At 42.6% G+C, this 21,535-nt stretch overlaps 1 protein-coding gene and 1 long non-coding RNA gene across 4 annotated transcripts in view; both read left to right on the forward strand.

Moving 5' to 3' along the window:
- Window positions 1-21,535, forward strand: part of fgf14 (fibroblast growth factor 14) — a 502,771-nt gene that overhangs the window by 380,666 nt on the left and 100,570 nt on the right. The window lies entirely within an intron of this gene.
- The window catches only part of LOC138739063 (uncharacterized), a 65,923-nt gene that overhangs the window by 19,535 nt on the left and 24,853 nt on the right, over window positions 1-21,535 (forward strand). Inside the window, exons 2-3 of the long non-coding RNA XR_011341976.1 lie at window positions 8,603-8,702; window positions 10,202-10,251. This is a non-coding gene — a long non-coding RNA (uncharacterized lncRNA). The remainder of the gene's footprint in view (window positions 1-8,602; window positions 8,703-10,201; window positions 10,252-21,535) is intronic.

Below are 21,535 nucleotides of genomic sequence, written 5' to 3' on the forward strand. Positions count from 1 at the left end.
TGTGATATTCTGTCTGTGGTGTGCAGCATAGAGTTGGGAGCATGGATTTTTTTCCCCAGGGATTGAGGTGTTACTGTTGGTGAAACCAAGATCTATGATTGTAATTGTACAGAGAGCAGTGTTTATTCTTATCTTGCAGCACATTTCATTGATAGGATGAGCCTCCAAAAAGTTTGGACCTGGTTCCCTATCCAAGCCTTGGGTGTTTCCAAGAGGAGGGCAATGGGAGAAGGGAGGGGGTGATATGAGGGGGACCAATCCTGGTGATGAGCATTTGATAAGTAATGGAATTTCAGGCATTCCTTGTCAATATCCCCTACCTTCTTGTTCCAGTCAACCAAGAAAACTCATATTTAAGAACATGAAATAGGAGGAGGAGTCACCCATCTGACCCATCCAGCCTACACAATCATTCAATAGCATCATGACTGATCTGTCCTGAACTCAGCTCCACCTACCTACCTTTTCCCCATAACCCTTAATTTCCCTACTGTTTAAAAATCGATCTATGTTTAATGAAATAGCCTCCACTTCTTTGGACAGATAATTCCAGATTCACTACTCTCTGGTAGAAGTAGTTCCTCCTCATCCAAGTCCTAAATCTACTCCCTCAAATCTATGTCCCCAAGCTCTGGTCTCACTGCCAATGAAAACAACTTACCTGCTTCTATCCCATTCCTTTTAAAATTTTATGTTCCTATAATATCCCCTCTTCCTTCTCGATTTCATTGAGTCTCGTCTCAGGCTCAATCTCTCCTCATGGGCTAGCTCCCTTCATTTCCAGAATCAACCTGTAATTGAAAGATTTCCAGCATTATTTTTTTCATGTCAAGTACATCTCCAAAAGACCAACTTTTCTGCTGTTCCTCATTCTCTCGGCACTAGATTGAAGGCAGTTTTAGATTTTTTTAAAACATTGAGCTTTAACCCAACAAAATTTGGGATTAAGATTCAACTTAAACTCCAAATGTGGCCAAACCTTTAATCTGCATAATTTCAGTATAATCCTGCATAAGTGTCTCTTTAAACCTTTTAAATAAAGACAGTATATTTAATAATGGTACATATATATCTCCTTTGAGAAGTTTAAATGGCTGTAACGAAGTGTATGAATGAATGTAGATCAACGATGCAGACCAGAAAATGAATTTTTGGACTGAGCCCAAATAGGTTGGTGAAATCTTGAGTTAGATTATATTTTGAACAGCTGCGCTCCCTGCCTAAATGTGTTTATTGCACTGTAGAGATACCTTTAACAGGAATGATCAAATTAATCTGGCATATAGCTTGACTTTGTGTACCTCCCTACAAGGAGTTTAAATTAGCATCTTGCACCATTCTGTTTTGATCCCTCATAGGTCAATGATGTAACTGTTGGAACTACTGCTGCTCAAATCCAGTGACCTCATGCACTCTCTCCTTGACCATACAGGTTTATTTTGGATCTGCTGTTTCCCACCTGCATCACATGTGGGTTGGTGGTTTCATCAGCTGCTGCAAATTGATCCTGGTGCATTGAGGTGTTCTCCAGACCCAGGCCAAGTGCCTGACTCCCATCCCAGTGCAGACCAGGTTGTACATCATGCTATGTGGTCACAGAACCGCTTCCTTATTGTCAGCCAGACCAAGGAGATGTTCACAGACTTCTGGAGGAGTGGAGCTCACTCCTTGCCCTGCATCAATGGTGCTAAGGTGGAGATGGTTGACAGTTTTAAGTTCCTGGGGATAAACATCTCCAGTGACCTGTCCTGATCCACCTACATTAATGCAATGGCCAAGAAAGTGTTTCAGCACCTCTATTTCCTGAAGAAATTTATCATATCACCTGGATCCTTGAACAATAGGTCCACCATTGACAACATCCAGTCAGAGTGAGTCACTGCATGAGGTGGGGAAAACTCCACCCAAGACCACAAGAACCTGCCGAGGGTTGTGAACATGGCTCAGGCCATCACACACACCAACCCCCATCAACTCAATTTATTTGTCCTGCTGCCTTGGAAAAGCATCCAGTATGTAAAATGGCTCACCCCACACTCTCTTCTCCCCATTCTGTCGAGAAGAAGATTCACGAGTGTGAGATCATGCACCACCACATTCAGGGACAGTTCTTTATCCTCTGCTATCAGGCTCCTGAATGGATCTCAGTAAAATTATACTGCATTTACTCCATAGCAAATGATCTCTCCTTGTAACTCTGCACTCCCATAGTGTGTTTTTTCCTCATTATGCTATGCATGAGAGCTGGATTGCTTGCAAAACAAACTCCAACATTGCTTCTTGGTACACATGATAATAAGCTTGAATTTGAACTCTGGGCGAATTCACAGATCAGTCACGAGCAGCAAAAAAAACTGAATGGACTGATTGAGACTACATCTGGACACTGGTAGATGGAGTCAGTCTACTTCCTGCAGCTCTGGGATCCATATGTCCCATTGCTTGTCATGTTATATCCCATACATCAGCTGACTAGAATCCCTGTTGTTTAATGCATTGCAGCTAGAACATTCTGCATTGCAGGGAGGGAGTGGGAGGGCTTTCCATGTGAGAGCTTACACATCAAGTTCCCAGCCCCTCTCCCCGATCAGCAGGAGCTGTCAAAGAGACACCAGTCAGACTGACTGAAGGAGACAATGTGAGAATCTTGTCACCACGGGGCATTGTGCAGGCTCCTGGAGCGCAGCACACACTCTGACAGAGCTTAGAAGCACAGTACATCTTGTCTAAGGCTCGTTTCAGAATGTGCAGGAGGGGAAGTTAAAAAAAACCCAGCCCTCTCGAAGTAAATATTCCTGCAATATGCTTCTTAAAATAGGAAAGGAAGGATCAGGTAATTTGTTGAAAGGACTGCAGAGCTCCAGAGGCAGGGAGCAATAGAAAGATTTGCAGAGGAGATTTTCAAGGATTGGAGACCATCCCTTATGAGGCTAGGTCTTTTCTCCTTGGAGTGAGATGGGATAAGGGAGTGGCCTGATGGAGGTGTACAAGATGATAGAGGTATTGATCATGTAGATAGTCAAAGGCTAATTGCCAGGGCTGAAATGGGTAACACGAGGGGACATAGATTTAAGGTACTGAGGAGCAAGTACAGGGGGATGTCAGAGGTACGTTTTTCACTCAGAGTGGTGGGTGCATGAAATGTGCTGCTGACAACAGTGGTGGAGGTAGGAACAATAGGATCTTTTAAGATTAGAACAAAGAAAAATAGAGTTATGCAGTAGGGAAATTCTAGGCAGTTGTTAGAGTAGGTTATCAGGTTGACACAACACTGAGTCAAAGGGCCTGTACTGTATTGTGCTGTGTATGTCATAATATCGATGGAATGCTGAAAATCCTGCAGTATGTACAGTTAAAGTTCTGGAATTAAGGAGACTCCTTGCGGATGGGCATCCGTTAAAAGGAAGTTCTGGATATACGGATGGGTGTCAGAGTCCCACCGTGACAGTGTCAATGAAGCGAAGCATCACCTGTGAGGTCTTCCCCCATTCAGTCCCAGCTCCTCGATTACCTGCCCCCTTGCCCCACCCCATCCAATAACTCCCCGCCAATCCCTGCACTAATCAAGCACCTTGACTCCTGTCCCAGGTTGCAAATGGTCGAGATCAGTCATCAATTGAAATCTCTCTGGCTTCGTCAGTCACCGCAGAACCCACAAGAGAGGGAGAAGGTCACCCTTGATCTTGAGAGACTGTCAAAAAGAATTTTTATTGCTGGGAGAATGTGAAAGTGAGGAAATAATTCTGAAATTATACAGGCAGCGGTGGTCCCACACCTTGTATAGTTTTGCTCTCCCTATCTAATACAGAGTTAGTTTTCATATACATTGTACAGGTCCATGATCCTTTATCTGGAACCCTTGGGGGAAAGTGTGTTCCGAATTTTGGATTTTTCCGGACTTCGGAAAGCCCTTCCGAATTGTGCTGCTGTATCCACCCCCACCCCCTTCAAGTTGCCTGGCCGTCTCCCCCAACCACTGGTCCCTCGGCCACCTCCTGCCTCTCTCCCCACTTACCGGTTTTTGGAGCTTTCCAGATTTTAGATGTCTGGATAAAGGATTGTGTACCTGTATAATGTATATTACTTGCTGCAACTGATCAGATAAAAAAAATTAAGTTACAGAATTATGTAGAAAATAGATAATAAATAGAAAAGATACAGAGATAGTTAATATTCACACTTAACATATTACAAGAAAAAAAGTGGTGTAACAGTGCAGACAATCCTTTTATGGTGTCCCTGATTATTGTAACAAGGGAAGGTCCAATAGCCTGATAGCTGTTAGAAAGAAAATGTTTCAATTTTAAATTGACATACAGCAGTGACTGCTTCTTCTGACCAATGAGCCTGTGCCACCCAAATATACTAATTAACCTACAACCCCTGTACATTTTGAAGAGTGGGAGGATACTGGAGCACCCAGAGGAAACCCATGCAGACATGGGGAAAATGTACAAACACCTTACAAGAAAGCGCTGGATTTGAACCTGGTCACTGAGACTGTAATAGTGTTGTAGTGACTGTTTCGCTAACTGTTCTTGAAGCCGGAGGAGCTGGTTTTCAAGCTTCTGTACGTTCTGCCTGAAGAGAGCAGTGAGAAGCAGTTGTGGCCAGGGTAATGGTCTTTTATGATGTTGGCTGCCTTCTTGAGGCAGCTCTTCAAAGGATTTTCCTGTTTTGATATCAGTTTGCGAAGGTATACTAAGCTAATGCCTTGTATGGGTAGATTGGTTAATGGGGAAAGATTGGAGATGCCCAAGCATGTATTCACTGGAGTTTAAAGGAGTAAGAATGAACTTGTGAGCAAATTTAGAACTAGAATTTCACAGTTTAAACATAAGGGATTTTCATTTAAGGTGAAAAGATTATTTCATTTCCTCAGAAGATTACAAATCTTTGGATCTCTCTTCCTCAAAGGAAGGGAAAGTAGAGTCCTTGAACATTTATTGGGGAGAGGAGGATGAATATTTGGTAGGCAATGGAATTTTAGGGTATTGTGGGTTTAGACAGGTATGCAGAGCTGAGGTGACAGTCAGATCAATCGTGACCTTATGAAATACTGAAGCAGACTTGAAGAAGCCAAATGGCCTTCTGCTGTTCTGGAACTTGATCACCAGTGATGACTCTTCAACTGTTCCTGGCACAAGTTGGGGAGAGTTCAGTCCAATATGGCTCTGGCTCCATATGATGTTCATGAAATATTCTGAACCTCATCTGACAAAGAAAATTCAACATAGAACCACAGAACTCTACAGCACAGAAGCAGACCCTTTGGTCTTTCTAGTCTGTGCTGAACGATTATTCTGCCTAGTCTCACTGTCTTGCATCCAACCATACCCCTCCCATCTATCCAAATTTTTCTTACATTTCAAAACTGAACCTGCATTTTCCACTTCAGCTGACACCTCATTCCACACTCCCTCCACTCTCTGCATGAAGAGGTTCCCCCCAAATGTTTTCCCTTTCACCCTTAACCCATGTTGGAAAATTCATGAAGTAATTTCCTATGGGTGAAGAGTCGTTAACTTCCTGTTGAAGGATCACTGGTTCACTGTTTAAGATGTCAGTTGGATTTCCCATTTTAATAAATATTTATGCAATCAAAAATGGATACAACACTACTGGTTACCTGATGTAAGTTGGAGGCCAAATTACTAAAGCTGCTTCAAAGATAGTCACAGCCCCATGCCTCTTTCTACAAAAGCCTGGAAATCTATCAACACCAGCATGGACAGACAGGAATTATGCTATGATGTTTCCACTCACGGGAAAACTTAGAACTAGGAAACAAAGTCATTTAAAGCTGAAGTGTGTTGAGAGTTCTCCCGGAGGGCAGCGGCTCTCTAAAATTCTCAATATGGGAGGGGTGTGAAGGCCAGATCACTGAGGGGATTTAAAGAGACGAGAGATTTTTCCAAGACTGGGTGACTGAGATTACTGGGGAACTGCCCACACTCTCTTCACCGTTACCTCCCCCACCTTTATCAGGAAGAAGATTTACGAGCGTGAGATCACGCATCACCAGATTCAAGGACAAGGACAGGTTATTTCCCACTGAATGAAACCATACACCAGTAAATTGTGCTGGCTTTGCTCAGTAGCAACCAAAATTTTCCTGTACTCTGCACTTACGCACAGTACACTGTACTGTTCAGGAGATGTCTCATTGGATTACTCACAAAACAAACTCCCACACGACTACTTGATGTGAGTGACAGTAGTCTTGAACTTAAACAAAAGATATGAGGATTGGGGCATGATCACATTGAATGGCAAGATAGTTTTTGGGGCCAAGTGGCTTCCACCTGCTCCTGCTTTCTTGCACAGCTAGTTAACACAGCCCAAGATGTTCCCATGATTATTAATGTAGGGTTTGTGGGCTCTTCAAATACATGGTAGAACTATCAACAGAGTATCCATTATTGAAGGTAATTATGGCAGTGCCTCATCTAAGAACATGGTGAAACATGTTGCTCATAGTTCACAAAGGTACACCCACAAAAATCAAAAATATGGCTTAGGATTCCTAATAGTGTGGAGGAACAGAGATCTTGCCATCCTGGTCCATAGAATCCTCAAGGTTTTCAGTCAAGTTAATGGGATGGTTAAGGCGGCGCATGGTGCGCTGACCTTCATTAGTTAGGGGATTGGGTTCAAAAGCCATGAGGTAATTTTTCAGCTCTATAAAAAATTGGTTGGACCACACTAGGAATGTTGCATTCTATTCAGGTTACCTCATTACAGGACGGATGTGGATACTTTTTGAGAGGGTGCAGAGGAGATTTACCAGGATGTTGCCTGGATTGGATAACATGTCTTATGAAGCAAGGTTAACAGAGCGAGGGCTTTTCTCATTGGAGCAACAAAGGAAGAGAACAGACTTGTATAACATTATGAGGGGCTTAGATAGGGTGGATAGCCAGTACCTTTTCCCTTGGGTGACAAGAGCAAATACCAGAGGACATCTGTTTAAAGTGAGGGAGGAAAGTTTAGGGAAGTTGACAGATGTACATTTTTAAATAGAGTGGTGGGTGCCTGGAATGCATTGCCAGGGGTAGTGGAGGCGACTGGTACAATATAGGTTTTTAAAAGACTTAGGCATATGAATGTAAGAAAAAAAATGGAGGGTTATGGGTGTGAGGGAGGGAAGGGTTTGATTGTTGTGGAGCACGTTGCTTGGTACTACATTGTGGGCTAAAAGGCCTGTTCCATTCTTTGTATTCTATGGTGACACATGGTAGGGTTTTGGAGGGAGTTTTGCTAAATGTAGCGCTGGTGCACCGAACCGATTTAGACATATAACTGATGTACTGTACTGGTGGAGATAGGACTGTTCACCTAAACACCAGCATGATACCTGATCTCCATGGCAGTGGGGTATATTCCATCTATAGTGAAGCAATTATGTTGGGTGTTCAAAAGCAGTACACAAAGTGCTGGAGAAACTCGGCAGGTCACAAGAGTAGAAAAATCAGGCAGATGTCTGAATAAATAGATCAAGGGGGCAGGAATAGGAGGAGCAATGAAAGCCAACAGGTGAGAGGGTAGAAGCTGAGAAGTGATGGGGAGAGTGTAAAGAGCTAAGAAGAGGAGGGAAGGGTGTGGGGAGCAGGAGGAAGGGAGACAGAGGAATGAAGAAGAGACTCGGGGAGAGAGTTAACAGAAATTAGAGAAATTGCTATTGATACTACAGTATCTGGTAGGAAGCTTCCAAGTCGAAATTGGAGGTGCTGTTCCTCCAATTAGCGGGTGGCCTCAATTTGGCAATACATAAGCCCATGGAAAGGCGTATCTGTGTGGCAATAGGGTGTAGAATTGAAATGGGTGGCAGTTTGGAGATTCTTGCTGTTGCAGTCGACCATATGTGCTCCATAAAACAATCTCCCAGTCTTCATCCAGTCTCCCAATGTAGAGGAGGCTAAATTGGGCGCACCAGATGCAGTAAATGACCCCTACAGATTCACAAGTGAGGTGTTGCTTCACTTAGAAAGACTGTTTGAGGTCTTGAATCACGGTGAGAGTGCAAATTACATGCGGTCACAGGGGTAGGTTCAAAGGGGGAAAGGGGTGAGGAGTGCTCAAAGGATTGGTCTGAAGAAATGCGGAAATTTCTTTAGTTTATAAGACTGGAAATTCATAGGGTGGCATGGTTGGTGTAACAGTTAGTGCAATGCCATTATGGTGCCAGCGATTGAGACATTGTGTTCCTGCACTGTCTGTAATGAGTTTGTACACCGTGTCTTTGTGGGTTTTCCCCAGGAGCTCCTGTTTCCTCCCACCGTTTGAAACATACCGGTTGTATATAAATTGGGTATAAATTGGGTATCATGGACTCATGGGCCAAAATGGCCTGTATATTTAAATTTAAGAATTGGTGGGGTGTTGGGAGCAGGGATAACCAAGGAGTTGGAATTTGAAATCTGAAGTGTTCCCACACTGGGGGCATTGGTCGACCATTGTTTTTCTCCACTGATGTTCTTCCAGAAGAGCATGTATTGGGCAGTTAGTTTTACATGTCTTTAACAGTACTATATTGCAGACTTTGCAAAATCAAAGCAATTGAATAGCCAAAGATGCAAATTTAGTTCTCATTTGCTTTAAGGTGGCGCCAATTATGGAGTTCACAAAGGAATAATTAGAAAAGGAAATTTTGGGAAAGAACACAGTTTAAAATCTGAAAAGGAACAAATTTCACAGTTTAGGTATGATCTTTCATTGGAACTGGTCAGCATGGCCATAACCTTAGAATTTTCTAATTTTAGTAATAAGGCCCTTCTCCTCTCCTGTACCCCTTCTGCTCTTTCCTTCCCTCCATATTTTTGTGCCCCTTCCCAACACCACCATCCATTTCCCCTGCTCCTTCCCCTTTGGTTCCATTCCACCTTCCATTTTTTCCTACAGGATTCTTCTGCTCTTTCCTTTCCCACTATCCCCCCTCACCACCACCACCACCCTTCCTTTGGTTCCACCTTCCAACACATTCCCAATCTGGCAGTCAGTACTAGGCCCTTTTGCACTGCCCTTGAAAGACTGTAATGAACCGCCTTTTAACTGCTTCATTTACTTGTGTGAACGTGACGAAATCAGGATGGGGGTTCATTTTCATCCTGGTACTTACCCGCAAAGGTAGGTAGTATCAGAGCTGATGCGTTTCGTATTGGCTCCTGTATAAAAGGCTTACCTGGCTTCCCAGGATGCCAACGTTATATAATGTTGCAGGTCCTGTCTCCTTTTGCACCCAGTTGCAGGGCCTCTATGTAAAAAGACGCACTGAACCAGCTTTTCTGACCCGAACTAGCTTTAAACCCAGGTCATTGACACATCATTTTAGTGAGATCTCTGTATAAAAGGGGCGTTTGTCTCTAAACAACCCACTGCACTCTATGTGACTCATCTTCCTTCACTTGACCACTTGATTTCTCTTGCCCCTCTCTCCTTTTGTCTGGCAACTGCCAGTCCGTTTCCCCTGTCCATCATATTTCACCTCTGCCTGGATCGCCAATCACATGTGCAATCCCTGCCCTCAGCCCTCCCACCTTGTCCTCTGTACACTTCCTTCAGTCCTGGTGAAAGGTTCCAGCCCGAAACATCAACCATTCTTTTCTCTCCCACCGACGCTGCTCAACCTGCTGAGTTCCTCACACCTTGGTCCCTGCAGCAACCAATGGAGAGACTCAGCAAGTCAGGTATTGGAGAGTGATGGTCAGTCAACATTTCAAGTGAGAACCTTCTCCCCGTGGACACTGCCTGACCTGCTGAGTCCCGCCAGCTTCCCATTGTTTGCTCAGCATCTGCAGTTTTTGTGTTTCTCCAAAGCTTCATCCCACTGGGTTTATCTGTGTGGCTGATGAACTGGCGTTTATTTCCCCATTTTCAGTTGTTGAAAATATGTATCTTACTTTCTCTGAGGTGCACGTGGCTAGGTTTAATCCACTGTCTGTGATTAAAATAGTCAACCTGCCTCGTTGTACATTTTACAGTGTCATCTTTCCTGGAACAGATTAACGCAAATCCAGATGAGACAAAAGCCACAAATTGACACACACAGGCATGTTTTCAAGGAATTAATGCCAAATCTCCAAGCTGGACAAATAATGACTGGGATTGATTTTATTGTCTGTGCCTATATATAGCAGCTAATACTGATTGAGCAGAGTGAAGGGTGAACATTGCCTCTGAATGGTCTTTGTGACTTTTGCAGACATGACAACAGCAGTAATTAATGAAGAGCACAGAACATTACAGAGCAGGGTGAGGCCTTTCATCCTATTTTTGTTTTACTAGCCTTTTGAATCAGTCTCCAATTTGTCCCATTCCCCTGCTCCATCCACAAAGCCCTGCAAGTCTTTTCTTATGCAAAGTTCAGATTTTAAAAAAAATATATTTTTCACACTATGAACCATATTAACCAAAATACTCACAAACATTTCCCTCTTGAATATATACAGTGTCACTTTTTCCCCCCCTCCCTTCCCTCCCTCCTTCCCACCCCCCTCCAAACCCATGAAACGTTCAACATATACAATACAATGAACCCATTAGACAATGTCATCACACAATGAAAATAAACAAGAAAATCGTGTCATCTACTTTTACACACTGCGTCAGTTCATTTCGTCTTCTTCTCATTCTATCATTTTAGGGGGTGGAGGTCCACGGTAGGCCCTCTCTGTTGTGTTCCATGTATGGTTCCCAGATTTGTTCAAATAATGTGACTTTATTTTTTAAATTATGTGTTATTTTTTCCAATGGAATACATTTATTCATTTCCATGTACCATTGCTGTACTCTCAGGCTCTCTTCTGATTTCCAGGTTGACATTATACATTTTTTTGCTACAGCTCAGGTTATCATAATAAATCTTTCTTGCGCTTCATCCAGTTTGAAGCCCAATTCTTTACTTCTATTCAAAGTTCAGATTGATGGTCACAGTATATATTGACATCACATACAATGCTGAGATTTTTTTCCTGCAAACCAGGCTGAAATTCTACTGATCAGTAACTAAACTGTACTCAAGAAGATAGATATGTATACAAATGAGAGAAATGTAAACAAAGAAAGAAATTTAAACAAACTAACTGCAATACAAAAACAAATTTAGTATTAATTAACGTGCAAATTAAGAGTCCATAAATGAGTCTGAGCTTTTTTTGTTTGAGTCTGATGGTGGAGGGGTAGCAACTGTTCCTGAACTTGGTCGTTTGAGTCTTGTGGCCACTTCACCTTTTTCCTGATGGCAGCAGTGAGAACAGAGTGTGTGCTGGGTGGTGTAGATCCTTGATGATTGCTGCTGCTGCTCTCCAATGGCAGGGTCCTGTGCAGATGTTCTCAATAGTGGGGAGAGTTTTGCCCGAGATGTATTGGGTTGTGTCCAATATCTTTTGCAGGGCTTTCTGCTCAGAGGTATTGGTGCCCCCATAATAGGCCATGATGTAGCCTGTCAGCAAATGTTTCACTACAGATCTGAGGAAGTTGACCAAGGTTTCCGAAGTCATTAATTCATGGGATTGGGCCACATCCTTGGTGGTGGGGGAACTGCCTTGAAAGACTGTAATGAACCGCCTTTTAACTGCTTCATTTACTTGTGTGAACGTGACGAAATCAGGATGGGGGTTCATTTTCATCCTGGTACTTACCCGCAAAGGTAGGTAGTATCAGAGCTGATGCGTTTTGTATTGGCTCCTGTATAAAAGGCTTACCTGGCTTCCCAGGATGCCAACGTTATATAATGTTGCAGGTCCTGTCTCCTTTTGCACCCAGTTGCAGGGCCTCTATGTAAAAAGACGCACTGAACCAGCTTTTCTGACCCAAACTAGCTTTAAACCCATGCTGCCCAGTCACTCCCATGCTGATGATCACACACCCATTTTTTTCAATCCCATTTTACTTTCCCACATCACCAACTTCGCCGAGATTCTGCCTCACTCACCCGATGGGAAATTTACAGCAGCCAACTAACCCAGCAACCCACACAGCTTTGGGATGTGGGCAGGACACCAGAGCACCTGGGAAACAGGCAAACTCCATATAGCATCCAAGGTCCAGATTGAGCCCAGGCTTCCAGCACCGTCAGACAATAGTTCTGGTCACTGCAGCATTGTGATGTCCCTGTGGAAAATTCACTCATGTACCATCAGAAAGACCTCTGTCCCAATTCTGCTTTGGTAATTCCTGTGCAGTCTTCCACCACCTTACCTCACTGCAGACAGCCATTCTCTCCACCTCTCCTTTGGCATTTGCTCTGTGTTCTTTGATCACTCACTCTCGTGCCATTTGAAATGGTTTCTTCTCTGCACCATCAGAGCACCTCCATTCAATCTCCCCTTGACCTCCCCTGCTACAAGGAAACCAGTACACATTCGCCATTGAACCAAAGCCACTCTCATCGCCCTAACCTCGTCCCACCCTCTACTAGACTTCAGCCTCACTCCTGTAGAACTGGCTTAAGGTATGCAGGTGAAGAAAGACAAAGGGTTCAAGAGACCCTAAAGGTCAATCCTAACCTCAGAGAAGGTCTGAACACCTCATTTCCAGCCACCAGCATTGATAAAGTAGGACGCTGTAGCATGACAGAGAGCACTCAAGACCAGAGCGAGTACAACACACTTTTATTCAATAAGAATGGCACACATGGTCTATGGACTGAACATGGGTTTTAGTGGGAGTCCAGGGTTTATATACGGGGGCCAGAGACAGGGGAGGAGCCAGGCCTTAGAGCATTGCACTAGTAGTGAATTCCCAGTTCACTATAGATGCCTTACCTCAAAACCTGTCACAACCTCGAGACATCCCAAAGTTTGACCAACCACAATGACCGCTGATAAAAATTCTTGACTAATATCCTTGTTAAGAAAATTAGTTATGCAAACAGAATTGATGGTTAAAAATTGGTGAAGCGATTAATAATTTCCCAACAGTTATCCTTTCCTATATCTTGCCCATGTAATTACTCCTTCTCTTTTGTCTCTTGCTTCCTGCTCTTTCTAATCTGCTAATTTTTTAGTATCTATGGTTACCTGTGCAATCTCCAATCTGTGGTAAATTGAGGGAAGCACAGTTATCACAGCGAGGAGAATGTGCATATGAAATGTGGCGACTAATAATCAAAAATATTGTGAAGAAGCAGCGCAGAAGTGATTGGAAAAGATCCATGTGTTTGACCCGCAGGTCTTTGATTCTTTACCAGGATTCAATTTTTGGCCAAGTGCCCAGAATAATATCTTGGTGTAAATTAGTGTGAAGAGAGATAAGGAATTATGTTGCATAGGGGTGCATAGCACAGAGATTGTGTTGAAATAGATGAAAGCTCCTCAATGAAGGTGTAAATTGGAACATGAATTAGTAATGTATCACTTATACTCTGCGCACAGTTACTGTCAGGGGTTTTCACCACTGAAGCCTCCTTTTATCAGGGCTCTAACACTCTACACATTGGGATGGGCTGTGATGCTCCAAAGTGATGATGCCCTGACACCTCTGGGTCCTCATTTAACTTAGAACGCCACAGCACAGAAAACGGGCCATTTGGCTCTTCTAGTCTGTGCCGACCACCAGTCCATTAGTCCCAATAATCTGCTCCCATTCTATAACTCTCCAGACCTCTCTCATCCATGTACCTATCCAATCTATTCTTAAAACTTAAGTTCAAACCCACATTCACCACATCAAATGGCAGTCCATTCCACACTCCCACCATTCTGAGTGAAGAACTTTCCCCTAATGTCCCCTTAACCTTTCCCCATTCATCTTAAAACTATGATCTCTCATATTTATCCCCACCATCTAAGTGGGAAAAGCCCACTCACATCCATTCTGTCTATACCTCTCAATCTTGTAAACCTCTCAAATCTCCCCTCATTTTTCTTCGCTCCAAGGAATAAAGTTATAACCTGTTTAATCTTTCTCTGTAACTCAACTCCTGAAGATCCAGCAACATCCTGGTAAATCTTCTCTTCCCTCTTTCAATCTTATTGATATCTTTCCTGTAGTTAGGTGACCAGAACAGCACATATTCCAAATTTGGCCTCACCAATGTCTTAAGCAACTTCAACATAACATCCCAACTCCTATACTCAATACTTTGATTTATAAGGCTAAGATGCCAAAGCTTTCTTTACAACCCTGTCCACCTGCAACACCACCTTCAGGGAACAATGTATCTGTATTCCCAAATCTCTTTGCTCCTCCACACTTCTCAGTGACCTACCATTTACCACGCAAGTCCTACCCTGGTTTGCCCTTCCAAAATGCATCACCTCACACTAGTCTGCATTAAACCCCATCTGTCACTTTTTGGCCCATTCTCCCAGTTGGTCCAGTTCCCTCTACAAGCTTTGAAAATCTTTCTCACTGTCCATAATGTCATCTCACAAACTTGCTGATCCATTTTACCACATTATCATCCTGATCATTGATATAGACAACAAACAACAATGGTCCCAACATGGATCCCTGAGGCACACCACTAGTCACAGGCCTCCAGTCTGAGAAGCAACCATCCACTACCACTCTCGGTTTTCACCCACACAGCCAATTTTGAATCCAATTTACACCTCTCCATGGATACAGAGTGTCTAAACCTTCTGATCTAACCTCTCATGTGAGATCTTGTCAAAACATTTACTAAAGTTCATATAGACAACATCCATAGCCTTTCCTTCATCTGCCTTCTTGGTAACTACCTCATAAAGCTCTACAAGTTTCATTAAAAACAACTTACCATGCACAAAGCCATGCTGACTGTCTTTAATCAGCCCAAGGCTGCGCAAATACCTATATATCCCTTCTCTCAGAACTCCTTCCAATAATTTACCAACTACTGATGCCAGGCTCACCTGGTTTATTTTTGGAGTCTTTTTTAAACAGCAGGACAACATGAGCCACCCTCCAATCCTCCGGCACCTCACCCGTGGCTAAGGGTATTTTGAATATATCAGCAGAGCCCCTGCAATTTCTACCCTTGTCTCCCTCAAGGTCCAAAGGAATATAATATGCAGCCCAGGGGATTTATCTACCTTTATTTGTTGCAAGGCAACAAGCATCTCCTCCTCCATCTCCATATGTTCCATGATACTTCTGTTTGTTTCCCTTCCTTCCTTATGCATGATGCCAGTTTCCTGAGTAAATAATGATGCAAAAAACTATTTAAGATCTCCCCCGTTACATGAGGCTTCACACATAGACAACCACTCCGATCCTCTAGGGCAGGGGTGTCAAACTCAAATTCACAGAGGCCCAAAATTAAAAACTTGGACTAAGTCGTGGGCCAAACTAAATATTTATTGAAAATTTTCAACAACATCTGCATGTTTTCTCTTCTTTCAACATATGTAATGTTAAACTTTTTCTTATTAAAATAAATGTTTAATAATAGTTTTGGTTAAACTCTTTCCAGAAGAAGCATTAACAAATGAGAAATAAAATATTCAATAAATAATATTTCTCTATAGCCTTTAAGCTCCTTTTAAATGTATTTTTTTTCACAAGCCAACAAGTCAAAATAATAACAACTTGCTTCAATGACAAACAGGTTTGTCTTTTAAAATGATGAACATAGAGTCTGCCTCCCACCTGTGTTGAAAGGTCCTGTTTTCTGTCTTTCGTTTGGCCATTTTTCATAAGGGGTTTATTACATGTGAGTTTAGGCGACAGGTCGCAGATGCCAATGAAAGTAAACAGAGGAGGTGGGGGCGATTAGCAGGCTGACGGGCCGGCGCCAACGCATTTGCAAAGCATTCTGGGATTTGTAGTATTAGCTGTGCATGCGCTAAACTGGCACGGCAGCCAGCAGGCCAGGTCTAATACATATTTGATATGATCTTGCGGGCCAAATATAATTATATCACGGGCCAAATTTGGCCCGCAGGCCTGAGTTTGACATGTGTGCTCTAGGGAATCAATTTTGTCCCTTACTATCCTTTTACTCTTAATATACTTTACAAACACTTAGGGTTTACCTTTACATTATTTTCCAGAGCAACCTCATGTCTTTTTGCCTTCCTGATTTCCTTCTTGAGTATTTTCTTGCATTGTCTGTACTCTTCAAGTACCTAATTAGCTCCTTGTTGCCTATACACCTCCCTCTTCTTAACCTGATCCCCCAATATCCCTTGAAAACAGGGTTCCCTTTGCCTATAAACTTTGCCTTTAATCCTAACAGGAACATGCAAACTCTGCACTCAAAAATTCTCCTTTGAAGGCCTTCCACTTAACACAGCCTTTCCAGAAAACAACATATCCCAATCAACTCTTCCTAGATACTTTCTCATTACCACAAAATTTGCCTTCCTCCAATTTAGAATCCCAACATGAGGATAGACTGATCCTTTTCCATAATTAACTTGAAGCTAATGACATTATGGTGACCGGACCCATAATGTTCGCTTACACATACATTTGTCACCTGATCTGTCTTGTTCCCTAACAGGAGATCAAGCACTGCATCCTCTCTTGTTGGTACCTCTATATGTTGATTTAGAAAACTTCCTGAACAAACTTCAAGCCATCCACCCCTTTCACAGTATGGGAAAGGACTGGATACCAGTGATACTGGTCACTGGTAGGGGTCCAGCGAGGGATGCAGAAGGTGGAACCAGAATTGAAAGCTTGCACAGAAAGCCCAATAAATGAGGGACTCTTTCCCAAGGAAGAGGAAGATCTAGGGGATCACCTGGCAGAGGCCATTAAATCAGTCCAAGAGGTTAGAAGGGGTTTCCAATTGTAGAGGAGATGAGGCGGAGATGAAGCAGTGGAAATAAGCTTGGAGGGACCACAGGAATTGTCATGAAGATAGGCCTGACAATTTGTTTCTGTATACAAGGTCAGTACAATTCTTGTGTGCACTTGAGTGCTCATTTTCTCACCTCGACCACTGATATTAAGTACACAAAGGCGTAATGCCTGCATCTTGATCTTGCTTCCAAGATTTGGTTCCATTTTAGAAAAGAGGACCTGTTTATTTAATTGGTTTTTCATTTAAAGACACAGTATAGTTACAGCCCCTTTTGGCCCACAAGCCCGCGCTGCCCTATTACCACCCATCTGACCAATTAATCTACTGGCCCCATATGTGGGAGGAAACTGGAGCATCCAGAAAGAAACCCATGCGGTCATGGGGTAAAACATTCAAACTCCACACAGTGGCGGTTTGGAACCTGGGTTGCCGGCACTGTAATAGCAGTCAGCATAACACTACGCTAACTGTTCATGCTCAAATATTTATTGATTTTTATAATAGAAAAACATTTTAAAGGATGATGGTTCAGTGTCAGTAGTGTTGGTAACTGAAACTTATTCCTCTTATTTGATCTTTCTCAATTGTCTGCCAAGTTTAGGAGTGAAAGATAGATATTTTAAAATTTGCTAACATTACCCAGCTTGTTGTGGACTAATAATCCATTCCTAGGATGTAACAACTGCCATGACACCTGCTGATGAAGCTCAAGTAATTTGTTGCATCATCTGATGTAGGCCAATTGAGAGTTGGGAAAGGCCACCGATACTGTCTAGAGTGAGCAGGCAGAGAAGATAACCCCTCCTGTTCCATGCTAGTAGTTTCACCACCCCACCCCCCCGCCCCCAACTCTAACCTCCTGCCACCGTTGCATTCTCCCACATGCGTTCACCCAGATGCCACTTAGTTCAGGATTTAAAATAAAGACTTTCAGTTTAAAGCAGAGCAAGTGGTTTATGATTGATGCTGGTCTAATGATACCTCTGTTTTCACATGGTCCTACCTATTTTGAACTGTCAGCTTAGTTAAGTACACTTTGTAGTATGCTTTATGAGCATTCTTAAACAAATATATTTATAGAAACATAGAAACATAGAAGATAGGAGCAGGAGTAGGTCATTCGACCCTTCGAGCCTGCTCCGCCATTCAACGAGATCATGGCTGATCTTAAAGTTCAGTACCCCGTCCCCGCCTTCTCTCCGTATCCTTTAATACCCTTACACTGAAGAAATAGATCTAATTCCCTCTTAAATAGATTTAATGAACCTGCCTCTACTGCCCTCTGTGACAATGAATTCCACAGATTCACCACCCTCTGGGTAAAGAAATTCCTCCTCATCTCGGTCCTAAATGGTTTGCCTATTATCCTCAAACCATGGCCCCGGGTTCTGGATTTTCCCATCATTGGAAACATCCCATCTGCATCCATTCTGTCCAGTCCTGCCAGAATTTTATAGGTCTCTATGAGATCCCCTCTCAATCTTCTAAACTCCAGCGAGTACAATCCCAATTTGCGCAATCTTTCCTCATAAGTTATTCCTGCCATTCCAGGTATCAGCCTGGTGAATCGCCTTTGCTCTCCCTCCATTGCAAGAAAATCCTTCCTTAGATAAGGTGATCAAAACTGCACACAATACTCCAGGTGGGGTCTCACCAAGGCCCTGCACAGCTGCAGTAAGGTATCCTTGTTCCTATACTCAAACCCTCTTGATATGAAGGCCAACATACCATTTGCCTTTTTAACCGCCTGCTGTACCTGCATGCTCGCCTTCAGAGACTGGTGTACAAGTACCCCTAGGTCTCTCTGCACTTCCCCATCTCTTAATCTATTGCCATTCAAATAGTAATCTGCCCTCCGGTTTGTATTACCAAAGTGGATAACCTCACATTTATCCACATTGTAGTGCATTTGCCATGTATCTGCCCAGTCCCTCAATTTATGCAAATCACACTGGAGCTTCCTGACCCCCTCTTCCGTGCACATAACCCCTCCTAGCTTAGTGTCATCTGCAAATTTGGAGATATTACATCCAATCCCTTCATCGAGATCATTTTTTGATTTATCGTTAAAATTTTCCTCAGAAAATTCCTCAACAGCAAACAAAGCTTTCCAAACACTCTGGAAGCACTCATCACTGCAGAGAAGATGGTATTAAATTGATGAGAAGTCACCATTGCTTGACAGCTAGACCTAGGGACAGGAGGAGGACATTCAACCCCTTCTGTTCTACCAATAGAGCAGTGTTTCTCAACCTTTTTCTTCCCACTCACATACCACTTTAAGTAATCCTTATGCCATCAGAGCTCTGTGATTAGTAAGGGATTGCTTAAGGTGGGATGTGAGTGGGAAGGGAAGATTGAGAATCACTGCTCTAGACCCAATTGTTACTGAAATATCTTGCTTGAGAAAAATTGTCATTGGCCCATTTCCTTTGGAGTTATGAAACTGTGCACATAACAAGTCAATGAGGTACAATTAAAACAGTGGTTTTCAAACTTTTTCTTTCCACCCACATCCAACCTTAAGCAATCCCTTACTAATCAGAACACTGATGGCCTATGGAAAAAGGTTGAGAACCACTGCAATAGATCATTCCTGATCCTGCATCTCTCCTCCAATATTTCTTGCCCCCCAAAACTCAACCTGAGCTGCAGGGCATTTGACCAACCAGATATTTTTAACCCACTAGGTCAGATCCTAAAAAGTAATTACCATCATGAGTTTATTGTCATACACATTGTCCAAATGCACCAAAATTCTTAATGGTTGATTAGAAAAACAATTACATAAATAACTAGAAAAAAAAACAATGTTATAACCATAACCAACATATTTGAATAAAAATCAGATAAATGCAAAAGGGAAAATAAATATTCACAGTTATCTTCATGGGAAAAAATGACTTTAGAAAAGTGTAGAGAATCCTTTGTGATTATAGGCATAGACATTTGAAGTAGAAAATGTGGGAAATTATGAAATAAAGGACTAAACCTTTTTGGGATGTGTACATCTCAGGCAAGACCATCCCTTGAGAAGGTGGTAATAGGGTATCTTATGTACCTGATGTGTGGACAGCATGTGATTTAGATGGGACCCTGTGGTTGGCAGTGTTCCTCTGTGCCAACTGCCCTTGTACTTCTTGATGGTAGAGATGACAGTTTGGCAGATGCTGTTGGAGTGGTGTGGGAGCCACTAATGGAGGGAATGAATGTTTAGGGTGGTGGATGGGGCATCCTTATCCTGGATGGTGTTAATATTTGAGAGTATTGATGAATTTCCATTCATCGTGGCAATGATCCAAGACACAGGGGCAGGAGAAGACTAAATAGCCCCTCATGCCCTCTCCACCATTCAATAAGATCACAATCTAGCCTTGGCTTCAACATCACATTCCCACCTCCACCCCCCCACCCCCCCACCCCCCCAATACCTGTCAGACTTAGTCTTGAGTATATTCAATAACCCTGACTCCAGTTCTCTGGTGCAAGAGAATTCCAAAGATTTGTGGCCCTCTCAGAGAAAAAATTCCTCCTCATCCCTTTTTGACCCCTGGATGCCCAAGCTGATTAACCTTTCTTCACAGATGGAACCTTTTATCCCAGGAGAGTTCTTCATCATACTCCTGACCTGTACACTGGGCAAAAGGCTTTGGTGTATCAAGGGGGGAGTCCTTCACAAGGTAACCAGCCTCTGTCCTCTCATATCCATTGCATTTATGTGACTGGTATGTTTGTGGTTCTAGTTATGTGGAATCATAGAAAATAGGTGTAGAAGTCTATTCAGCTCTTAGAGCCTGAACTACCATTCAATTCGATGACTGATCATAGAATTCCCTTCCCTATTCATGCCTCATCACCATTCCCCTCAATCCCTTTAGCCTATAGCACCACATCCAACTCCCTCTTGAAATACCTAATTATATAATATAAAAATGTACTATGTTCACTTCTGGTCACCTCATTACAGGAAGGATGTAGTTGCTTTTAGAGAAGGTGCAGAGAAGATTTACAAGCAAGTTCTCTGGATTAGGGAACATCACATGAGACAATGAAAGAATTAGGGCTTTTCCCTTTGGAGCAACAAAAAATGAGGTGACTTAATTACAAGGGACTTAGATAGGGTAGGCAGCCAGCACCTTTTTCTTAAGAAGTACCAGAGGACATCAGTTTAAGATGAATGAAGAAAAGTTCAGCAGATATATCAAATGGTCTTTTAAAACTCAGAGTGGTGAATGCTTGGAATGCTTTGCCAGGGGTGGTGGTGAAGGCTGGGTGACAGTAGACTGTTAGACAGGCACATGTATATAAGAAAAATGGAGGGTTATTGGTGTGAGCTAGGGAAAATTAGAGCAATGTGGAGTAGCTTTCTAGAATTCAGCACAACACCATGACCAAAGGTCCTGTATTGTGCTCTAATGTTACATCATCTATGAATCAAGTGGTCTTTGTGAGACCCAAAGTAGGTATGGATGAGTAGGTTAATGGGGAGAGGGTGCCACCTGAAAAAAAAAAGTCTTTCCTTTGATGAAGATTGAGAGTGGACCAATGGGGTAACAATTTCTCTTTTTTTTAAATAAAAATTAAAGTTTTCATACATGTAGTATTTAAAATTCCATATACACCCATCATTTTGTTACAGATAGGCTCTGACTACAAAGAAAAAAATTACTACCCTCCCCTTAAAACTAAAACTCTCCCTAACCCCAACCCCCAAAAAATAAAAAAATCAATCATGACTTATACATGTTAATATTATGCAATTACATACTAAGAGAGAAAAAAAAGACTACTTGATTGTAC

This window comes from Narcine bancroftii, chromosome 7, assembly GCF_036971445.1.
Source record: "Narcine bancroftii isolate sNarBan1 chromosome 7, sNarBan1.hap1, whole genome shotgun sequence".
In the NCBI taxonomy this organism is placed as follows: Eukaryota; Metazoa; Chordata; class Chondrichthyes; order Torpediniformes; family Narcinidae; genus Narcine; species Narcine bancroftii.